The following is a 15,242-nucleotide window of genomic DNA, read 5'->3' as shown; positions in this document are numbered from 1 at the left end:
TCAGTCACTACTTTTTTTTTTAATATGCTTAAATTATAAAGAAAATATTCACCAGGGATGAGTTCATCACAACAATCTATGCTATATATAACATTTCCTTATAATGAACCCCTTTAGTTTCTTTAGTAACAAAGCCCTTTGAACAAAGATCATGTCCTGGCCCATGTTTCTGGTGCATGACACTTCACTGTGAAGAACATTGTATTGGGAAGCATTTTTTGCACTTAACCTTTCATTTTGAAATTACCTATCTAAGAAGGGTTTTGTTGTCGCATTTTGAAAAGGTCATAACAAGGTCCCAGAATGTGCCTTTCTAATAGAAAACTCAGGAGAGCTCACAATCACATAGCATGTTAAGGTCTACAGAGTACATTTCTCACAACAAATCCATGAATAGGTAGGGCAAATTTTATCATCAATCTTATTTTTTAGATGGGAACACTGAGGGTCATAGACATCAAACTAGATGACCAAAGTGATACTTAGTGGACACCAGAACTGGAATTTGAATTCTGATCCTTTTTAACCCCAAATCAAATTATTCTATAGATTCTCAGTACATAAGCATTAGCTGATCATGGGAGACTCACATCCATCCCTTCTCTCCACACATTTGGCCACTGCTCTAATTCATATCTTCCTCTTACCTACACCATTTTAATGGCTTTTTAATTGGTTGTGCCTTTGTCCAGTCATTTGCCTTTCTAACCTATCCTTCATATAAATTGTCAGAATCATGCTATTGAATCACAAGTGGTAGGTAATAGTTTAGAGCTGGAAAGAACTTTAAAAGCCATCTATTTCCATTTTTTCAATTTAAAGATCATAAAAATGAAGGCTATGCCAGAGTCAGCAAAAGCTGGGTCATGAGAGCTGAATATTAAATTTTCAACATGATCATTATACCTCAGAAATTGGCAAATCTATAAATCAGAGTCTGATTTATCATATCATTGATTTTCTGTACTTAAGAAAGTGATTGAGAAACTGCTAATAATATAAATTAAACTTAGAAGCATTTTGTAAATTTTTTTCTGGATAGCCTGTTGTTAAACATTTACTATAACACCGCTTTTAGGATTAAGGTCAAAGAGAATAAAATGACTTGCCCAAGTCATACAGCGAACAAATGGCAAGAAGATAATTTAAATTAAGATTCTTTATATCTACATCCAATGTTGTTGTTGTTATTTTTTTTTAATCCCAAAACATTGCCTCTTCTTGACTGTCATTCCCCTAATCAAGAATTTATATCATCTCTCTATTACCAATAGGATCAATTACAGTCTTCCGTGGGGAATTCCATAATCTCACTCGAGGATATTTAATTTTTTTTTCTAGGATATATAAATTATTCCTCTTTGAATCCTCTGTGCTCCAGGTAAATTGATCATCATAATCTTTCCCCAAACTCAATTTTCCATCTCCCACTCTTTGTCTTTGTATAGATTATCTGTTTCCTGCAATGTAATCCTTCCAAAAAGCTCTTAAAAACTTTCATTCAGAGTTCAAGGAACATCTCTTATTTTAAAACTTTTCATATTTATATGTTGAATTTTCTCTCCCAGATATAATAAATTTCAGATACTTGAGAACAGCAATTGTTTTTACTTTGATATTTTAATTTATAGGAAAATTTTATTCAATATTATAATTATTGCAATTTAATTTAATCACTTATGATTATTACATATATTATATTATACTCATTATATGTTATAATATATTAATTTTAACTAATTTAATTATGTAAAATAAAGCACTGCAATATCATATAATTATATAATAAATATCAATTATAATTTAACTATAATAATTTGATTCATAGAATAGAATAAATAGAAATATTTAATATTTAATTTATAGGAATAAATACATTCCTATAAGAGAAAGCACAGCAAATACACTTAGAGGCAGGAAGAACTGGGTTCAGATCCCAAGTCAGAAACTTGCTTACTATGCGCCAAAATTTAGTACAATGCTTTGAATGCAGTAGGTGCTAAATAAAAGTTTGCTGATTGGTCTCCATATGGCATCTTCAAAGGCTGTACCTCACACTACAAACTTGGCAAATCTCCCAAATCAGAAAGGGTTTGATTATATTCCTAATACTATTTCCTAATGACCGAATGCTAACCAGTAGAGTGCTATCCAGAACACTAAAGTAGGTAAGTCTTATTATTGACAAGTTGAGAGCAAAGTGATAAATTATTTGTCAACCTATAAAACAGGGATTTGAGGTTTTCTTGGGAGGTGTATTTGTTTTTAATACAACTGCACTCACCATATATTTAACATTTTCCTGGCTATAGTCTAAGATACAATGTATCCAGAATTCAAAATTTAAAAATATCTCAAGTCAAATCAAAAGGAATTTTTTTCCATCCCTCCAAAAGTTATTGTTGTGTTGTTTATGTTTTAATTTTAGTACATGAAAAAGCATAAAATGCCTCAAAGGGGGAAATGTATTATAAATATCAAAATTGCTTCATTACAAGTTGTGACATATTTAATCCTCTTTATCAAGAACATATTCTGTTTATTTTTCCTGTTTTGATCTATCTGCTTTTAATATGACTAAGAATACTGAGAGAATGTGTTGCCTTATGCACAAACCATCTGGTGCCAGGATATGGGAAAGAGAATTTGTAACCTTCATAGACCCAAAACTACTTCAAAAATCTCCACTGGGATTTTTCAGAATTTCCCCTAAAGATCCCAGGGAGTACATTTTAGATGACAGAGACAAATGGTTTTTCCATCTTGGATTTTTCTTTGGAATAAAAATATATGGATGCACAGTGTGATTTTTCTATACATTAAAAACACTGTGTTCTCCCATCAGTTATCCAGCTTCTCTGCCACTGCTGTTAACCTGGTTCTTCTCAGACACTTTGTTCCCAAATGTCCTTGCAAATGCATTTCTTTTGCTGGTAAGGTACTTATTTTAAAGCTATTCCTGCCATGCTATTACAGACAATGTCAACTAAGGGGAAAACAGGCACCTTGCAAGTTTGGAGCCAAGTGATCCTTAGGTGATATTACCAGTGAGTTTAGTAATTATCATTATATCCCATTCATGTATATAACAAAAGAGGGAATCAGAATAAAATACATTAGCCAAGGAAAGAGGAGGAAAAAAAATTCCATTACATGAGAACTTAGCAAAGATGCTAGGTACTTGTCTGTGCCCTCTATGGGCTATGCAATAGACAAACCAGCTGCTTGGAATGATTTGGTTTCTTGATGCCATTGACCTGCAGCTAAGATTCAATAGAAAGAAAAAAGAAAAAAAAAAGTTGAATTTAATTCACTGCAGCTAGTTATTGTTCCAGATAATTGTTACAGTGGAATAATACCTCTGGGATGTGCTTGTGTGGAGAGAGAGATAGCTGTTGTTTTCTCACTGGGAAAGCAATTTCCTATCTTACCCATTTCAGTGAAAGGGGAAAAAATAGACTACTTTATATGGCCTCATCTGGAGAGCTCCCTTTGGGACAGCTTGAGGGGTGGGGAGGCTTTGCACATCAAAGCAACTGTCCCTAAGCCAGTAAGTAAAACCCAAGTTACAAATCTCATCAAAACCGGCTGTGTTATCAAACAAGTCAACAAACTAACATTCTCTTAGGTCTAAGCCTTCCACAAAAATCCTGATAACTCCATCATATGTCAGGTAAAATTTTCTTTTTTCTCCATGAAGAAAGCGCCATGCCCTTCTCAGGCTTTCCAAGTGCCATCAAGGTATATGTTAGAGTAACCTCATAAGTTTCCCCAAGGTGCTGTTTTTGCCCACTTTAATAACTGTTCTTGTTTCTCATCGAACTTGTTTAGCCAGAAGCTCATTGTTTCCTAAGATGAATCTCCTGGTTTGTAACAAGGAATGTTGACTACATTGCTCATTCATGCCCACTGGCAGTGTTTGTAGTGACAGCTGGCCCACATGGCTACTCCCCATCTCTATTTAAGGTGAATTTAAGAAAAGTTACTATCACATGGCAAGATAAAGAAAGGGTATGCTCCACAATAGGGCAAAAGGGCTGATTAAAATGGGAAAGAAAAATAAGAAAGGGAAAATTTGGTCTTTTCTCTGAATTCCCTGGGGTCAAGACACAAAGTAGATATCTTAATAGATGTCTATTAGATTAAACCAAATTGAAGTGAATTGAATTGCATTAATAATCTGCCTGGTCATTTTTCAAAAAGAAAAATGAGACAATGAAGTGAAAAAAGCAGTGAACGGAGCAATTTAGGGTCAGTCTCTAAGTTTAGTTTCCTCCTCCTTAGGCCAAGAGGTTGAATTAAAAGATCTCAAATGTCCTTTTCCAGAGCAAATGAGAGGCAAGTAGGAATATAGAACTGTAAAAGGAAAAGGAAGACAAATGTAAAACTGGAGGAGAGTCAGTGCAAAGAATCATTTAGTTTTTGGATCAGGGGAGAAGAAGCAGAAGATCTGATATCAGCTTAGTTCCATGATCTCACCCTTTGAGGAGGTGGTCCAGTGTGAAATTCAGGTTATGTCTAACTCCTGAGACCCACAATCTGGAGAAATCCCAGACATGTTCCTGAGATTAAATTTTCTCTATGAAATCTACTTATGGGCCACTGCCTTCCTTTGGGTCAATCTACCACATCACTCAGCCTCAGAGTGACTTTCCCCTTCCCCTATACCGCATGGTATTTCTCCTAACTCCACTCTGTTTCCTAACCCCACTTCTCCTCCTTACATTTAACTAACTCTTTTAGGCTTGGTAGCTAAGGGGATATTCCAATCTCATGGGGTACTCCCTCTCTACTAGGTAAATAAATGCGAGTTCCACTGAAGAACTTGTCTTTCATATGCTCCCCCAACTCTATTTCATATTTACCATTCCCAAGGTCTATTGTATCCTTTCATTTTGTGTGTAACATGTTGCTCCCCAAAAATCTACCTTCTTCACATGACTCAATCTCAACTTTTGTTGTCAAACCCCAAATCATAAATCATATCAGTGTATTACAGGGAAAGTCAGGCCCATATCCCATCAGAAATGTGATTTTTTTTAAATTTAATTAAGTTTTATGACCAGCAGGATAATTTCAGAAAGGCCTAGAGAGATTTGCATGAACTGACGCTAAGTGAAGGAAGTAGAACCAAGAGAATATCGTATACAGCAACAAGATTATGTGATGATCAATTATGATGGACGTGGCTCTTTTCAATAAAAAGAGGACTATGGGGAGACTTAATATAAATTAGTATTTTCACCTTTTTTGTTGTTGTTTGCCTGCTTTTTGTTTGCTTTCTCATTTTTCCCCCTTTTTGATCTGACTTTACTTATACAACATGATAAATGTGGAAATATATATTGAAGAATTACACCTGTTTAACATATATTGAATTATTTGTAATATTATATTATTATATTATTTATTATATTATTAATGAGGAGGAGGAAGAAAGAAATTTGCACACAAAGTATTGCAAGAATGAATGTTGAAATCTATCTTTGCATGTATTTTGAAAATAAAAGGCTATTATTAAAATAAATACATTTATTTTATTTTATTTTTTCAATTAAACATACAATTGTTTTTTTTCTTCTTCCCATCTTTCCTATTGAAGACAAAGAAAAAAGAATGAAACTTGTGTAAATATCCATAGTCAAACCAAAAAATTCTCCTATTGGCCATGTCCAAAAATTATCATTTATTTGTTTTTTCTATTATCATGGAATTCTTCTATTTTATTGTCATTATTGTGATTTGACATATTATCAATTCTTCATTGCTTCTGAGTTGTATATGGCAGAATTCTTTTCTTAATCTTCAATTTTTTTTCCCCACAAAGTTAAACCAACAGTAAAATTCTTCACTGACATAATTCATGTTATATTCATGAAGCAATGCATAGAGCAGAAGAATAGGAAGGCCAATAAAAACACAGACAAACTACACAGCTTAAAAAGTTACACATTGATTTTATTATATACCCTAAAGAAAAAAAAATTTGCAAATGTGATACAATATTCCCAAATTCACATATGCTCTTTTTCTATTTTACTTTGTAGAAATGCTAATTTTATTTGGAATTTGTTAAATTAAGAATCAAAAAAAAAGTTAGTGGGAGCCAAAATGAGTGATAAAAATGTAAATAGTTTCTCCTGAATTGGCTCTTTGGGGGATGACTTTATCATTTTATTCAATGGTGTTAATTTCCAGAATAGTGCTAAGAATATAGTATTTTTTGATTGACTATTGGATGGCAGATTCTTTTGTCTTGGTATACATACTATTCTTGTTCCATCATAACAGATTCTTTTCAATTCTGTGGACTATAGCATGGCAATACAGTCCTTGGCAAAGATACAGCTTGCCATTTCCTTTTTCAATGGAGTAAGGCAAACAGTGGCAAATTGACATTGATAATCACATAGATATTAAGTGTCTGACACTTGGCCATCCCCTCTGTCTTATCTTGGTTTCTCCCTTCTCAATGTCTTGTCTTTTATCTAGATTGAACCCTGCCCCTTGTCTACCCACAGAAAATTACCCTAATTCAAGATCCAATTTGAGCAGATAGTTATGGGAAAATATCAGTCCCTTCTCTAGCTAAAATTGGTATGGAGTTACTTGTCTATATCTTTAAACCCAAGTTACTCTGGCTTTCCTTCAGTGACCAATAATAGCCTCAGCCCAAGCATTAGTGGATCATTGTTTAAATTTTGATAGCTTAGAATGAGGATAAATAGCAATTATTTTTTGTTCGGCAAAAAATTCTGGAGTCTTCTCCCAGACTAATATTTTTGTGATGATAAATTGTTTTATCTTTTGTCTCAATTATTACCTAACCCATAGTCACTGAATAGGCATTGCCTGAGATAAATTGAGACTGGGAAGGACTTAATTTAAAAAGGCCAAGGGCACCCACAGCATCCTAAGCCATCACCAGTCATCTTGATTTTTGTCTTGCTACTGGACTTTGATTACTTTGGTGGAGAAAGTGAGACTAATGACTTTGTGCAACTCTGCCTCATTCAAATCCAATCCATGTGCAAGTCAAGTCATCACAGTATCCTGTACATGATAGAAACTTAATAATTACTTATTGAATTAAAATTGAATTGGCCTAATAAAAATGCCTGGAGGTGCCACAAATTTGAAATTGTTATAAAACTTCAGAGTTGAGGATGCTGCTGAATTATATGAAAAGGTAAGCTATTTCCTTTTGGCTAAATTTAATTTAATAAATATTTACTGTCTACTAGGTGTCCAAGCATAAGATGTCGTGTTTATAGCTATTTATTGCCTGCATCCGCTATTCATACATATTTTTCTATAATTAACATTCAGTTTTAAAAGTGACCTTAAAATTTTAATTGTTATTCATATTTTAGTGGGATATACCTTGGATCTGTGAATTTGTTGGCACTTATGCCTTAGTACTTCCAGAGGTGGGGGGGAACTTTCTCAATCAGTACAGAACACCTATATTACAGCTCATACACATTACAATTTAAAGACTTCTCTGAGACATTTTTAGGTTAAGTGGCTTAACCAAGATTATATATCTTGACTGATTCTCTCAGATTATTTCTTGGCTTGCTTATGTGTTTTTGTGTCCCTATGTTTGACATTTCCCATAGAGAGTAGATAAGACTTCAGTTTTATCACTATAGTATATGTGCACTCATACTTTCATAAAAGGCTATCTATCCAGATGAGATATTGCCAGTTTTTATTTGTTGGATAAACATACTGTGGTTTTTGTTGTTTGTTTGTTTTTTTTCTTTTCATTCATCCTTTATGCTAGATATATAGATAAAGATCTAGATTTGTATGTATACATGTGTTTTTCACAGTCTAGAGTAGAACATCATAGTGATTTTTTAAAACAGCAGTCTATTACTAAATAACTTAAAGGAAAAACAAATATTAAAAGTTTCTATTCCTGGGAAAATCTCAGATTGAAAGAAGGTAGCCTATGACATCATACTCATGGCCATCTCTTTTTGAAGGAATAGAGCAATGGTGACATCTAGTGTGAGAGAGCCATATGACAACACTGGGGATTTTATCCACCTGAATGAAAATGATTCATAACCCAAGTTCTGAATTATGCAGGATAGTGTTTTCTATCAGCAAAAATAACCTTTTTAACATAGCTTCCTATTAATAATAAATCATCCTGACTGGACTACTATTAAATACATCACTAAAGTGCTAGAAAGTGTGCACCTTATTTATCCTAAAAGGTTGGTAAAGGGTGAAGATGGAACAAAAGGGAATGATAAAGAGACGGCAGAAGTTGCCATTTGAGCAACAAATTGATAAGACCGAAGAAAGTTCAGAGCTTCTCCCACTGAGTTGGAGAGTTATAATTGTCCTAGGTGCAGGTTGGGGGGCTAGAAAAGGATTTGGAATATAATAATCTGAAGGGTCAAAGTCAGAAAATCATAGCTCGAGGGTCCCTATAGTAAGTATCATGTCAAAAGAAAATAAAAACCCACTAATTTTATTGTACTCTGCTAGAGATTCTTGCCAGAAAAGAGTAGACCCTTTTAGTACCCCTAGGAATAACTCTGCCTTCTCAGAATTCATTTTCTATTTGAGTCCATAGCCCGGCCTATCACTGAGAAAAATAGAATTCAAACAAATGCCTAGAATAGCTAAAGATAGCAAGTACCATGACACATCTCTTCATAATGATTTCTGGATGAATTTTCATGAAATAATATGGTCCAACATGGGGATAGATATCAGTACTAGGGTTTTCATTTTATATTACTTTATTCCCATGTCTTTCAATCCTCGGTCTCATCTAAACAAGGACATGAAAAGCAAAAAGATCACCAAAAGAATGAAATTCCACTCTCTTATTTCCACATTCTTAGACTCTTTTGCCCATCCTTAGACTCCCCTTGAACCTCTAACCCTTAACAAATATGTCCAGTGGCCTACAGAGCAGATTAAACTACTATTTCTACTATTCAACTTAGATATCAATTAAGAAGTAAGTATTGAAAAATCTAAAAAAATATATTAATAAAAAAACCTTGATTTTTATGTTTGTCTTATGGACAACACATAAGGAACTGCATTATTAAAAGTTCCTTGAGGGGACAAATTATATCATATACCTGTCAATCCTATTCTCTTGACTTCAGCAACTAGCACTGTTTGTGGTCCCATAGACCCAATGAATGAATACAGGGGTCTCTTAGCTTGAAAACTTCAAGAACTAGAATTGAATCAGACATGGACTCCAGAGAAGCAACTTTTTCCATTCTTCCTCATTGAAACAGGGCTGGAAGAGATCTCAAAGCCATTGAGTACAACTCCCTCATTTTATGGATAAGAATTACAAGGATTAGATTCAAAGAAATTTAGTAAGTTGTCCAGCATTACACAGCTAACAAGGGTCTATGGCAGAATTTGAACTCAGCTCTTTCAGTTTCCAGGTCCAGAACTCTATCCACTGTGTAGTAGCACAATGCAGTGTCTGCTACACATTTGCTGAATTGCCAATGAACATTTATTAAATGTCTTTTATGTGCCAATGCATTGTGTTAAGCACTAAGTATACAAATTTCAATAAGAGTCCTTAAGAAATGTACAATCTGATGGGGGAAGAAAGAGCAGAAAATGAAACTGAAAAACAGGAAGCAGATAGAAGTTACCCAGATTTTGGATGCAGTAAAGTCTGATCCTAGAAGGGCATCTGATAGAAATGAAGAGATGACTGGTCTTGGAACTCTCTTGAAGTTTTGGAGAGCCCTTTGCTCTGTTGTCTCGCCTTTCAATCAGAAGGGCAGAGAATTCTGAGGGTACTGATGAGATCTGGGTACCAAGGATGGTGAGTTTCCTGATAAGGAGATTTCCTGAGGGCAGGGCCAAATCCAGTCTAAAGGGCATAGCTGCAGCCACAGAAGGTGATTTTGTTCAAAATACATACTGCTACTACGTATAGAGTCATCTTGTATCTTTTTGATAATCCCAACCCCAAAATTGGGCTTTGTCCCTCAAATCCTTTGTCCTCTTTTCTTATCTTTCTTCTTACCTTCACTTAACCCTGGACAACGGCTGTCATACTTCTCTATTATTTATATTCACTAGCTATGGAAAAACTAGGAAAAGTCTCACAACCAAGCTGACTACAATACAAATCCATTTTATCCCATCTACTGCAGCAGACAGTAATTTCCTGTAATTAATTTGATATCTTTCTCCCCACAAAGACTGTGTCAAACCTATTTTTCCCTTGTTAAGCTTCTCATACCTTGCCTTCTCTCTCATTTTTTAAAACTTTGCCTCTTACTTAACTGAGAAAAAATAATATTTTTCTCTTTGAAAACAGAACTAGATGTTCATAAAAATATATACAGGTGAGGCACACTTATTATTTTAGGAGCTTTTAATTTAATAACAAATATTAAATAACCTCTACATAAAGAATTTTACGTCTAATGCAATATATTAGTGATCTTTTACATATACACACATGCATGCATACATACACAGTAAAAAGTAAACTGCACTTTTTCAAAAATCCCTAAATTGCATTGATTTACAGAGTTGAAGGAGATGTCAGAGTCTATCTGCTAATTGAGAAAATTGAGGCCATTCACATGGATTTGATCTTCTATTATCTATCTATCTATAAAGCATTTGATAGTTCTCTAACCCTCTTCCTTTTCCCCAACACTCTGAAAAAGAGGTATATATTATTCTTGCCATGGGCAACTCCTCTACCTTCACATTTGATCGTATCTCTCATATTCTTCAGCAAATTTTGTCCTCTATCTCTGTCAAATTTTCAATCTTTTCCTGTCAACTCCTTAGCTACTGCTTTTAAATATGCCCAACTCTCCATTACCAAAAAAAAAACAACCAACAAAAATCTATATCAAGCCCTTTCTCAATATCTTACTATTCCTTCCTGGATCTACACATCTAATTTCAGTCTCTCCTCTTCAGTTGTGATCTCATATCACTAATAGTTGCCTATTGAACATTTCAAAATATATGTCCTTGGGGTATCTCAAACCCAACATATCCAAAACTGCATTCATTATCTTTCCCCCAACCCTCCCTTCTTCTAAACTTTCCCATTTCTGTTGAAATCATCAATATCATTCCATGTTCGGAAATTTGACAAGTTATCCTTATTATTCTTTCCATCACACCCAATACCAATCAGTTTTCAATATTACTATTTCTATCATTACAACATCTCCCAAATTCTTTTCTCTATTCATATAACTATCACCTGATAACTCTAATTACCCAGCCTAGATTATTGCAACAATCTCCAAAGTGGTCACTCTACCTCATATCTCTTCCCTCTCATACACATTGCTGCCAGAGTAATTTTCCTTAAATATAGATCTGACTGTGTGAATCCCCTGCTCAATTAACTCCAGTGACTTCCTATTGCCTTTAGGATAAATTATAAACTCCTGTGTTTCTTTTTTAAAACCATTAACAATTACCAGCCTATATTTCCCAGTTTCACTAAGATATTTCCAGTCTACAGTCTCCACCCAAAGTGACTTCTCTTTTCTTCTTACATGGGATACAAATATCTGACTGACAAAACATCTCTCTGCCTTTGGCATTAGCCATCCCACACATTTAGAATGAATTCTCTTTACTTACACCTCACAGAGCCATTTTTTCCCCTTTAAGACACAGCTAAAGGGACATTAACTGAATGATAAATTTCTTCATCACCCAATTGCTAGTCATCTTCCTTTCAAATTATCTGGGATTTAACCACTTTCTATATATTTGTATTTATTAATTGTATATTTATCCTGAATATGGTGTTATATGTAAACTCCTTTCTAGTCTTGTTTCATTCTTTAGGCCTTTATCTCCAATTTCTGGTGCATAGTAGGCATATTAACAAATACCTGTTGAATGATCAATTTAAAAAAAACTTACTTCATATCCCTAAGTAACAATTGCAAATGGAAGCTTATGTTGTATTAATGAAAGATGAGTACTTTCTGAACACATTTGATGAACTGTCATATGGAAAAAACAGATACTCAAAGTGGGAAAACCTCCAAGCAAAACAGTCATTAACAGCACAGGTGTGGTCCTAATGAACAAACAGGGTGCACACCTGTGCTGCACTACCACCAACAATAACAAAAATATTTCAGTGATGTTGAGTATTGTGTTTTTCCAAAGGGAAAAGTTTAGTCTTCCAGTTTACAGAATCAGTGGGAAAAGAAAAAGGTGTTCATGAAACCTCATGTCCATCCTCCAGGACTAAAGCATAGTGAAATGGTATGGAAGATAAGGAAGAGCAGTGCAGTTATTGTTGAGAAAGTCATATTTTAGGAAATCAAAGATGTAGGGAGAATGTGCTCTCTAATCTAATATTTCAAATTTTATTCTTTGCCCATGCAATTTTAAGCAAGAAAATTGTATTTGGATTTTGAGGAAGATCCTGGAATTTGATAAATTGTTTCTCAGTTGACAAAAATTCCTAGGGGAGAAAACATAGGTTTTTAGAGGTAAAAGAGCACACTTTTTTGTTATACAAGGTAAAATAAAATTAATAAGTGTAAGCAATTCATCAACATTTCAATCTAAGATCTTTCAGCTTTAAAACCCAATGATTGAATGACATATATAAGCAATAGTGAGTAAGGATTTTAATAGTAATAGCCTTAGATAGGAAGAAAAGGAAATGGATATAAATATTTAGGTTACATCAGAAGCGTGTTAAAATAAAGATATTCTACATAAAACTTCAATTATTTCCCCTTTGCTCACCATACTAAATTCCATACTCACTACAGTAATATATAATATAAATAGCTAATCCTACTTGCAAATTATTGAAAGCTTTTCAGGTATCTTCTGTCATACGTGTCTTTTATATGGGTATCAGTCTTGTCTGGATTGGACCATGAACATGGTAATGAAATGAACTGTAATTCTGGATCTATGCCTTTTTAACTTTTATACCATAGTACCAAGCAGATACTGAAATCCACCTCTTAATAAATACTGTTTGATGATGGATGACAATGATCCAAAAATTATGCCATGCAATTTCCCAAATTACAAAGAAAGGTGTAAAAACTTTGGAAAGGATAACGCAAAAATTGCTATATGGATCATATGAAAAAGATTTCTTATTTTAGAGACAGACTTTATTTTAGAGGAAAAAAAAATTTATATTACATTATTAATAGAAACAGATACAGTGGTTTTTAGACCTGAGGGAGATAACACATGTGCTCAGTATTTCATCTCCAATGTTAAATCTGACAGTTTTCCATTATTAAACCTCCCCCAGGAATTTTAGATGAAAAAAATAAAACCATGTTCACCAAATGTATGCTGAAGGCAGCTACAAGATAAATGAAAAATCATCATAAATCAGATTGTTCATGGTAGATTTCTGTACCTGCTTTGGAAACCCTTACTCCTAGAGATCCATGCCATGCATTTTGAATAATTGGCAAGTCATTTTTGTGACTACAAAAATGAAGTAACGAGAAGGTGAGGATCCAGAGCAAAATGAGGCATAGCTCCTGATTTTAAAAAGGGTATAATTTAGTAGAAATTACTTAGTAATGTATCTATGCTCTCACCAAAAAGGAAAAATCAGTTTCTCTGCAGAGGCACTAAGAAGCAGATATTGATGTTGAAGGTCATATACCACAGAACAGTAATATTTAAGTGACAAGGCTAAAGCACAAGGATTAAAGATTTAAAATAGAGACAATGTGTAAAGCATTTGTAAAATCTTCATGTGCTATATAAATGTAAGTTATTGTTGTTTTTGCTAATACTGTTATTATCTTGAAGACTGTCTATTCATTTCACAACAAATTGGTTCCTTGTATACTAAAACTTAATACTTTCAATGGCCTTATCAGTGGAAAGGGACATTTGCTGAGTAAACCTATTTTCCTTGAAGATTCTAATTGTTTTAAGGTAATTATTTATATGTACATCCTAGCCAGCATTGTGTTTTTAGTATTCCACTTTATTTTAATTGTTTTTATTCTCAAAAGGATGTGCCAGAGTCAATGCAAATAAGAAGATGATTTACTTTCTGCATTGTCTTTTATAGCTCACTGTGGCATGAAGGTGTACCTAGATTCATTTTTGAAAGCTTATGACAGAAAAGTGTACTTTCTGAAAAAGCCTATTGAAAAGGGAAAGACTCAGCCATGGACTAAGTAATGATTTGAATATACCCATCTAAGAACCAATCCTCCAAAATACAAAGACTCATTACCAAGAACATGATGAAGAAATGACAAGTATTTTTTGTGACAAAAATTGATGATGACAGAGGTGTTTAAGGAGTTAAAATCTACACTATTGAGGAAAGAAATTAATGAAGTTTTAATGTCCTCAAGCATTGGTTGTATGTTCTTGGGACACAATAGTTTGATTTGGTTTGGTTATGAAAATTTGGTTTTGCTTAATAATTGCTAAATTTTGCTTTTAGTTCTAGCTGAATGATTATCAACAAACTTAATATCTCCAGGTAACTATCTTAGATGATAAATTACTCCATCACTAAAGGAAATCTTTATCCTGGGAGTTCATTCCAGTGAAATCAGAAGTTAAATTTAAATTTAAATAATAATAATAATAATAAATAGAAACAATACTAAATGCAAAGCATGAGACAATTAATATCTTCATTTTAGTATCATAATAATAAAACTACAATTTGGGTTGTTTAATAGAGAAAAGGAACCTAAATGTGGATATATTTTAAAAAGCATAATATACTTAATTGAGTTCTAAGAGACTACCAATTGACTTAAGCAGTGAGTGTGGTATATATGTCCATTTCCCAGTTAGAAAATTCTCTTCATCACTTGCCATGTGAGAAATGTTCTTTTGTCTGTAAGGAAAGAGCACTGAACATATAACAAAAATTTACAGGGCTAAACAGAGTAGATAGCAAGGAGAAGTTTAAAATATTTTGTTCCAGCTGTTAAATTAGCAGATGTGTACCTAACCATTTATTGTTGTTGTCCCATGATATTGTACCTGTTTTGAATTTCCTTTCTCAGGCCAAAAAAGAGAACAAAATGAAATGTTTATTTGTCTTGATTCATTCATCACTATGATTTGTTACTGCACAGTATCCAAGAGGCAGAATTGTCCTACCAGAGTTCATTTACAGATACTTTAGACTATGAATGTTTAAAAAATAATGATTATTACAATGAAAATATATGGAGAATTTGAAAACCATGTTAATGAAATTAATATAC

Source organism: Sminthopsis crassicaudata, chromosome 6, assembly GCF_048593235.1.
Source record: "Sminthopsis crassicaudata isolate SCR6 chromosome 6, ASM4859323v1, whole genome shotgun sequence".
NCBI classification, from domain to species: domain Eukaryota; kingdom Metazoa; phylum Chordata; class Mammalia; order Dasyuromorphia; family Dasyuridae; genus Sminthopsis; species Sminthopsis crassicaudata.
The sequence above is the reverse complement of the archived record's forward strand: the minus strand, read 5'-3'. Positions refer to the sequence as shown.